A 9,271-nucleotide genomic window follows, 5' to 3' on the forward strand; every position below is an offset into this window, starting at 1 on the left:
GAGAGAGGTTAAGGGGGGTTAGTAATAGCTGGTGGTATGGGGTCCCTGGTGAGGGCTGGATGTATTAATTTCATTTTCTCCTTTTTCTACTGTGGAATATCAGAGCTAATTTTGATTCCATTAGGAGTCTAGTTACAGGCTACTAAGCTGAATTCACTTTGGGCCAATGGTGCACCAGCACTGAGGCTCCCTTACTACAAGCTGAAATCACTGAGTGTTGTGTTAAGTAGTGGGGGAGCCTGAAGATATATTGTGGAGCAGTTTGTGGGACGGCTGGCAGAGTGGCTCTTGGAGCAGAGCAGTTTGTGGGATGGCTGGAGCAACTCATGGGGGTGGCTGGCAGAGCGGAGCAATTCATAGGCTGGCTGGTGGAGCGGAGCGGAGCCCTATGGAGAGGTTGGGGCAATCGGCTTTGGACCATGTAAGGTGCCCCATAACTCCCTCATCTCCACCCAGGTTGGGATGTAAAGCTCTGTAGATAAACTTTTGAACTCTGGTACTGCACTGACCAGGGACAGAGACTTTTGGGTTGTTGGACTTTTGGGATTTTGGGTGACTTTGGGTTGCTGGACTCAAGAACCAAAGGGAAAGGTCATGCCCCTGTTTGCTAGGGGTGGGGTTTTTTTGCTCATGGGTTGTGTTATGAATCCTGTTGGTGGTGTTTCCCCAACATAATGCCACACTGTTTCTCTCAGTTATTAAAAGGCTTTTCATAGAATCATAGACTATCAGGGTTGGAAGGGACCTCGGGAGGTCATCTAGTCCAACCCCCTGCTCAAAGCTACACTCAGACTCTGTGTTTGCGAGAGGGGAAGTATTGCCTCTTGGAGGCGCCTGGCGGGGATGGTATATATTTGTCCCAGGTCACTGGGTGGGGGCTCGAGCCGATTTTGCATTGTGTTTTTGGAATGAAACCCCTAGATACTGAACCCGGCCCTTGTTGCTCCCAACTCTGATGGGCAGAAGGGTTACAGAAATATTTGGGTAATAACTATTTGCATTAAGGTTTGATACTTGCATCATTGTCACTATCAGATTGTCACATCTGCACCCAAAGAAAAGATAATGATATTGATAATTAAATGATAAAAATATGAATGAAGGTTTTTTCCCCCCAAGGTAGAAGCAATGTCAAGGTAACAATGAATTTTGCTAACTGTATAGTACCAAGCACATTGTCTTCCCTACAGAATAAAAAATAACAACATGCTACAGATGATGAAAGACAGACTCATAGACATTAAGGTCAGAAGGGACCATTATGATCATCTAGTCTGACCTCCTGCACAATGTAGGCCACAGAATCTCACCCACCCACTCCTGCAATAAACCTCTCACCTATGTCTGAGCTACTGAAGTCCTCAAATCATGATTTAAAGAGTTCAAGATGCAGAGAATCCTCCAGCAAGTGACCCATGCCGCATGCTACAGAGCAAGGCAAAAAAAACCCAGGGCTTCTTCCAATCTGCCCTGGAGGGAAATTCCTTCCCAACCCCAAATATGGCGATCAGCTGAACCCTGAGCATGTGGGCAAGATTCACCAGCCAGATACCCAGGAAAGAATTCTCTGTAGTAACTCAGATCCCACCACATCTAACATCCCATCACAGGCTATTGGGCCTATTTACCACGAATAGTTAAAAATCAATTCATTGCCAAAACCATGTTATCCCATCATACCATCTCCTCCATAAACTTATCAAGTTTAATCTTGAAGCCAGATAGGTCTTTTGCCCCCACTGCTTCCCTTGGAATGCTATTCCAGAACTTCACTCCTCTGATGGTTAGAAACCTTTGTCTAATTTCAAGTCTAAACTTCCCGATGGCCAGTTTATATCCATTTGTTCTTGTGTCCACATTGGTACTGAGCTTAAATAATTCCTCTCCCTCTCTGGTATTTATCCCTCTGATATATTTATAGAGAGCAATCATATCTCCCCTCAACCTTCTTTTGGTTAGACAGACTGACTTTAAAAAAAGTGTGTGTGTGTGTGAGTGTGATGGAGTTTACCAACCCCACACTAAACCAGACTAAGGCATGGAGCAATACTGGGTTAGGGAAGCTCTGCACCTCAGCAGATGGGAGGCATGCTCCAGGTGGAGGGACAGTTTAAAATGGCACTGGCAGCGCAAGGGAGATACAGGCTGCACTTGGAAGTGAAGCTGAGGCCTGGTGCTGTGGGCAAAGTGATCAGGGCACTGGTAGGACCACGCCAGAAGCGGTGATCTACAATCCCTTCCCCCTTCGATGGTGGGAACCCACAAGAGGCCCTGAAGAGCAGGATGTTTCACCCCCAGGCAGACTAAACTGCTAGTACTAAGACTATGACCATGCCCCAAAGGGAGGAGCTCCAGCCTGGTAGGAAGAGACCCAGGGAGAGTATAACTTGGGGAAGACGAATGGGTGCTCTGGACACTGTAGCACCGCTTTAGGGCCCTGGGTTGGGACCCAGTAGAGAGTTCCCCCCACCCTGTTGTGACAGAGCCCCAAGAGGAAAAGAGGAAACACACAGGAGGGGCTGAGGCTTGCGGTATACAACCCAGCAATGCTCCCACACCCCCTGAACCTCCAGACCAGAGAGACTGAAAAGAACTCTGGAGCTATGGCCGGACTACTAGGCCAGCTGGCTTTCACACCGACCCACTACAAAAATTTGTGGAGACTGCAGGCAACAACTTTGTAACTAAAGGGAGCCTGTGTAAGAACACATGGGCCTAGAACTGGTGTCTGTGGGAGGCACTGCTTCCTCATCACCACCAGGGGCCCAGGCTGGGTTGCCACCAAGACATACTGAGAGGCTGAGGCCTGCAGGAAGTCCTGCCCTAAAGGGCATAAGCAATAGCCATCCACAATTCCCTGGTTGGCTGGCACTCCCCATATAAACCATGAAGACATTTCTGGGAGCTTGCTGAAGAGTACAGACCTCCAGTGGGTTCTGCCTTAGATCCTGCCTCACTACAACTTGTCCTCATCCCAGACTGCTGACCCTGACCCTGACCCTGATCCTCTTTACTGTCTTCAGCTTAAGATCATTGCTGCCCTGGTGAAAGATCCTGGTATGGCGCAATCCCAATTCTTGCTGGTTACTCTCAGTTTGGTAATGGACTCTGACTTTTGTTGTTTTGACCTGGCCTGGCCCTGATTGATCTCTGACTGTTGGCCCTGCTACTGAGCAGCTCACTCTGTGCCCACGAGTCGCCCATGACATGGCTTTCATGGCCTGAGGTGTATTTTTTTTAAAGGAGTGGGAGGGGAGCCCTGGAGATGGATCTTGACAAATTGCTAAAATGGGTTTTGGAGAATCAGCAACAGACCCAGTTGCTGCAGCAATTGGCAAAAGAACAACAGCAACAGGTTCTGCAGCAGCAGCTTGTTAGGGAGTTGGCCACTCAACACAGGGAGCAACAGCTGGTACAACTGGTGGTGCTGCTGGTACAGCCCCAAAACATGCTATCTAACTCATTGAGGGGAGCAGTTAACCCCAACTCAGCTTCAAACCTCCCCTTGAAACTGTCAAAAAAAAGAACCAGACGATGAGCCTGAAACATTCCTAGTCACATTTGAGAGGGTAGCCATGGCAGCCTTTTGGCTAGTGGAGAGTTGGGCAATTCTGGTCACCCCGTACCAGACAGGGATGGCCCAGGCCATATACTGAAGCTTCCACATGACAGCTGTGCAGGACTATTCCCTACTAAAAAGTAGCCACCTGAGACACTTTTGGCATTTAAAACAAGACCCACCCCCAGAGGTTCAGCAAGAGAGATTTTCAGCTGCAGTTTGACACAGGCCAGTGGCCCAGACTCTAAAGGAACACGGCTAACAGCGGCTCCAACCCCAGGAAAGAACAGGAGTATGGGTGGTGGAGAAGATTGTGTTAGAGCAGTTCCTCCAAATTCTCCCACTCAGAGTATGGGAGAGGATGGTACAACATCAACTAGGGATGTAAAAGGTTAAATGGTTAACTGTTAACCCCAGAGGCCCCACGCTGGCAGGAGGGACCCCAGCCCCAGCCATGCCGGGCCAGCAGAAGGGACACTGGCTGTGCGGAGCAGCCCTGGCCGCATTGGGCAGGCCAGCCAGAGGAACCCCAGACCCTAGCCCCGGCCAGGCCAGAGCGGGCCCCAGTCCCGGCTGGGCCAAAGCAGGCCCTAGCCTGGGCCGTGCTGCACTGGCCAGTCAGAGCAACCCCAGCCCCCACCCCCGCTGTGCCAGGTCCGCCTGAGCTACCTTGGTTAACGGTTAACTGGTTAAATGATATAATTTTAATCATTTAACCGGTTAACTTTTTAAATCAATATTTACATCCCTAACACCGACTGGAGACTGTCAGAAATGGGGACGCTGACCAAGAATTACACACTGCCTAAAATATACGAAGGGGGGACACAGGCCAGTCCTAACCAACTCAGACAACCAGAGGAAGGGCAAGGAGGGGAGATGTGAGAGGTACCTTGCTACCCCACCCAGGAGTGAGCCAAGCGGAGACCACCACGTCTCACGTAGAGATGGTGTTCGTCCTCATGTAGAGATGGGACAACGGGACCACTTCTGATGGGATTGCCCATTCATGGACTGTAATTATGAGTGCATCTGGTGATGGAATCCAGAGCCTGCAAGAAGGCACCAGAAAAACTGGTGGTCCCAGTGCAGGTTAAAAATGTCAGAGTCTTAGGCTTAATAGACTAAGGATATAGTCAGACAATTGTCAGAGAATGTTTGGCAAGGGCCAAGGGAGACCCCTCAAGTACCAGATTTCTACAATGCATCTAGAGGGTGTTCACCCCAACCCCATGAGATGATTGCAGTTAATTACACAGTACCATGTGAACACAGCCTGCATGGGGGTAGCCACAAACCAGGCCTATCCCGTGATAATCAGGTGGGACTTGAACTTATTTCAGTACTTGATAGAGGCAGGGCAAGGGAAATCCCTGAAGGAAGAAAAGACAATCTGTGGACAGAAAAATAGAAGAACCCAGGGAATGGTTGGGTTGGGGAGGGATGGTGACCTGAGGGAGAAGACCTCCGTGTCCCCAGTTAATGGCCCCACCCCTACTGATGGCCTACACCCCATGGGTACTCAAGCCAAGAACCCATATATCACACAACTCAGTATTGAGCTACTCTCAAACCAAGTTGATTTCATTGAAGAACAACAAATTGCTATGATGCTGAAGTGAGCCTACAAGCAGCTTGCCCGGGTCAACAATGAAGTACGGCAACCACAGCTACTAGGAGAAAACAGGAGAAATCAGGAACTGTTTTGTTCCACCTTGCCTTGTCACAGTCTTTTATTTTGCAGATGGATGCATCTGATGTCAGCCTTGGAGCCATACTGTCATAAGAGATGGGGTGAGAGGAACATCCTGTCCTCTCTCTTAGCCGGAAGTTGTCTCCCTGGAAGGAAGTCACCTACCTGGCGATCGAGAAGGAAGACCTAGGAGTAAAGTGGGCTGTAGAAGCCCTGCACTACTACCTATGGAGTCACCCCTTTCGTCTAGTGACTGACCATGCACCTCTACAGTCTATGAAGGTCACCAACTCCCAAGTCATGCAGTGGTATTTGTCTCTCCAGCCATACTACGTTGAAGTGCTATATCAAACCAGCAAGGACCATAAAATGCAATTCTTTTCATGAGATGAGGAGGGTTCTCTCAGCACGTCTGCCCAGAGCTGAAGGGGAGGGTGTGTGATGAGGTTTACAAACCCCACACTAACCCAAAGCAAGGCATAGGCCAGTACTAAGCTAGGGAGCAGCTGTGAGGCATGCTCTGGATAGAGAGAGAGTTTAAAAGTGCACTGGCAGCCAGGGGATAGAATTGAGGTTGAAGCATGGAGCTAGGGGCAGAGTGACTATGGCTCTGATAAGACCACTATGGAAGCAGTGGTCTCCCTTCAGAGGTGGGCACTCACGAGAGGCCTCAAAAAACAGGACGTTACCCTATCGGGCAGGCTAAACTGCTACTACTAAAACTGTGACCATGCTCCAAAGGGAGGAGCTGGAGCCCGATAGGACAAGACCCAGGACAAGACCCAGGGGGAAGTATAACTTGGGGTAAACCAACAGGTGGTCTGGACACTGCCACACCTCTTTAATGCCCTGGGCTGGGACCCGGTAGAACCTTCCCCCACTCCCTTTGTCATTGCAGAGCCCCAAGAGGAGAAGAGGAAACAAACAGGAGGGGCTGAGACTTGCTGTATACAATCCAGCAGGCCCCTCCTCAAAAGCGGAGAGACTGAAAAGAACTGTGGAGTCACGGCTTGACCACTAGGCCAGCTGGCTTTCAGACTGACCTGCTACAGTGAGTCAAACGCTATGTGCTGAATGCATCAAGGAACAGAAGATAGGATTCACTTCACAGATGAATTTAACATTACATTTTATTCTGTTTTGGGCTTGGACAACTGGCTTCCCCTCAGCTGTGGTACCCAGTCAACACTATATTGTAATATTCCATCTGTTTATAATTCTTATTTATTTAATGTCATAGGTTAGCATGACACTTTACAGACATGAAAGGAGAAAAGCTCCTACAGAACCCCAGTGAAGTATGGTGGGCTAGAGGTGGGGTTTGAGACAAGTGGTGTTTTCATAGTATAGTCTATGTCTCTGGATCCAAATAACACAATCAGGCTTTTTTAAATTACTGCAGTGATTAAACTAAGAACGAAATAACAACAAAATTCATTCAGTTGATGTAGTTCTCGACGTAGGTTCATCCTCCAACCAATTTCCAAGTACAATTTCTTACAACTAACACGCCTGTTGGACTCTGCCACACAGAACATTCCAGACACAGTTTCAAGGTTCCTTCCCCACTCTGAACTCTAGGGTACAGATGTAGGGACCTTCATGAAAACCTCCTAAGCTTACTTTTACCAGCTTAGGTTAAAACTTCCCCAAGGTACAAACTATTTTACCCTTGGACTTCCACTGCCACCACCAAACTTTATCTGGGTTCCTGAAAAAACGTAGTTTGGACACGTCTTTCCTCCCAAAATCCTCCCAACCCTTGCACCCCACTTCCCGGGGAAGGTTTGGTAAAAATCCTCACCAATTTGCATAGGTGACCACAGACCCAAACCCTTGGATCTTAGAACAATGAAATAGCATTCAGTTTCCTTACAAGAAGACTTTTAATAGAAGTAAAAAAGAATCATCTCTGTAAAATCAGGATGATAAATACCTTACAGGGTAATTAGATTCAAAACATAGAGAATCCCTCTAGGCAAAACCTTAAGTTACAAAAAGACACACAGACAGGAATATTCATTCTATTCAGCACAGCTATTTTCTCAGCCATTTAAAGAAATCATAATCTAACACATACCTAGCTAGATTACTTACTAAGTTCTAAGACTCCATTCCTGTTCTGTCCCCAGCAAAAGCATCATACAGACAGACACAGACCCTTTGTTTTTCTCCCTCCTCCCAGCTTTTGAAGGTATCTTGTCTCGTCATTGGCCATTTTGGTCAGGTGCCAGTGAGGTTGCCTTTAGCTTCTTAACCCTTTATAGGTGAGAGGATTTTTCCTCTGGCCAGGAGGGATTTTAAAGGGGTTTACCCTTCCCTTTATATTTATGACACACAGTCATCACAGTTCTTGAAGTTCTATTCCTTACAACGGTTTCCCAAACTTGGGAAAGATGAGCCTTTCTTTGGGAAAATGAAACCAATTGTGCCTGATCGCAGTCCCACCATGTATTATTAAAGGCCAATCCATCTTAATTCATGCATCTCCGGTGCCCTCTGGCTCAGTGGTGGATGATGAACTTTTGGGGCAAAGGGGGTGTAGCAGAAACAAAACATGCCTGCTTGCTCCCATGGCACCACCCTACCCCAAACCCGGAGAAGGGGAGGATTGACCCTAGGCAAATTGCCCTCCTATATCATGTACAGCCCTTAATTAACTTTTGCCAGTCCCAGGCCTGTACCTCCTTCCCAGGATCCTCTTCTTTGTCTTCTCCCTCTTTCGCATTCCCTCTCTCTTTCATAACCTCCTCCTGCCCTGTTCCACAAGGCCTCCTCCAGCTGCTCCATGTCCTTCACTGCAGCACTGAGCCTCAAAGCCCCAGCCAGCAGAGACCGAGAGAGGGAGTGAAAGCCCACCACCCACGCTGGTCCTACCCCCTGTAATGCTAACCTTCAGTGACCCCCACTAGTCTGTGTCGGGACTGGAGGGGTGTAAATTGTAGAATGTTCTAAAGTGTTGTGTTCTAAGTGCCCTGTGTAGACCCTGCTGGTGTGCTCTAAAAGGTACCTAGACCATGTTAAAGTATTTCTGTTTAAACAGAACTACGTCAACTCAAACTAGGTACTTTTTAGAGTGCACCGGCATTTAAAGTATCATCGCTGGACTCTGAATTAGCACCCACTGAAAGGTAGATACGATGAATGATCTTGCTATTATTTCCACCCTTTTTGCACCAGTGTAAGGAGAGGTCTTACAAATGAGCTTCCCATGTCTCCCTACAGTCTATCCTCTCTCACAACTGGAGCTACACAGCCACAAAAGATGGGTCATTCTAGATCATAAAATTGGCCCTTCAAGTCTGGTACAGTATCCTGCCCATAGCTTCTGGTGAAGGCACAGAAAAATCTCCATAATGTACATAGTTCCCTGGACATCCTTTCAGATCCCTGCAGTGATCAGTTTATGCCCTAAAGCATATGTATACCCCATTTTAGCCTACATAATTCCAAGACAAATATTATGGCTTGTAAAAATTTCCAGACCCTTTTCAAAATCAGCTATAGAAATGACTTGAGTCTGACTTGTTGCAGGAGTGAATTCCACAGGCAAAAGCTATATGCCACATGGAGAACTATTTCCTGTCTCATTCAATGTGTGCCATTAATTTTATTAGACAATGCCCTTGTTTCTCAGAATTCACCTGTCAGGTAATGATAGTCATACTTTTCCAGGATGTTGTCAGGATTAAGTCAGTAATGTTTGCAAAGTGCTCTGAGATCTTCACATGGAACGTGCCAGATAAGTATGGTGTTAAGAGTCCCACATTTTAAAATTTAAAGGAGGACTTGTGGCACCTTAGAGACTAACAAATTTATTTGAGCATGAGCTTTCGTGAGCTACAGCTCACTTCATCGGATGCATTCTGTATTTTCCACTGTATGCATCCGATGAAGTGAGCTCTACCTTATGCTCTAATAAATTGGTTAGTCTCTAAGGTGCCACAAGTACTCCTTTTCTTTTTGCGAATACAGACTAACACGGCTGCTACTCTGAAACCTGACATTTTAAAATGTTA

The sequence above is a fragment of the Lepidochelys kempii genome, chromosome 2 (assembly GCF_965140265.1).
Source record: "Lepidochelys kempii isolate rLepKem1 chromosome 2, rLepKem1.hap2, whole genome shotgun sequence".
Taxonomy (NCBI): domain Eukaryota; kingdom Metazoa; phylum Chordata; order Testudines; family Cheloniidae; genus Lepidochelys; species Lepidochelys kempii.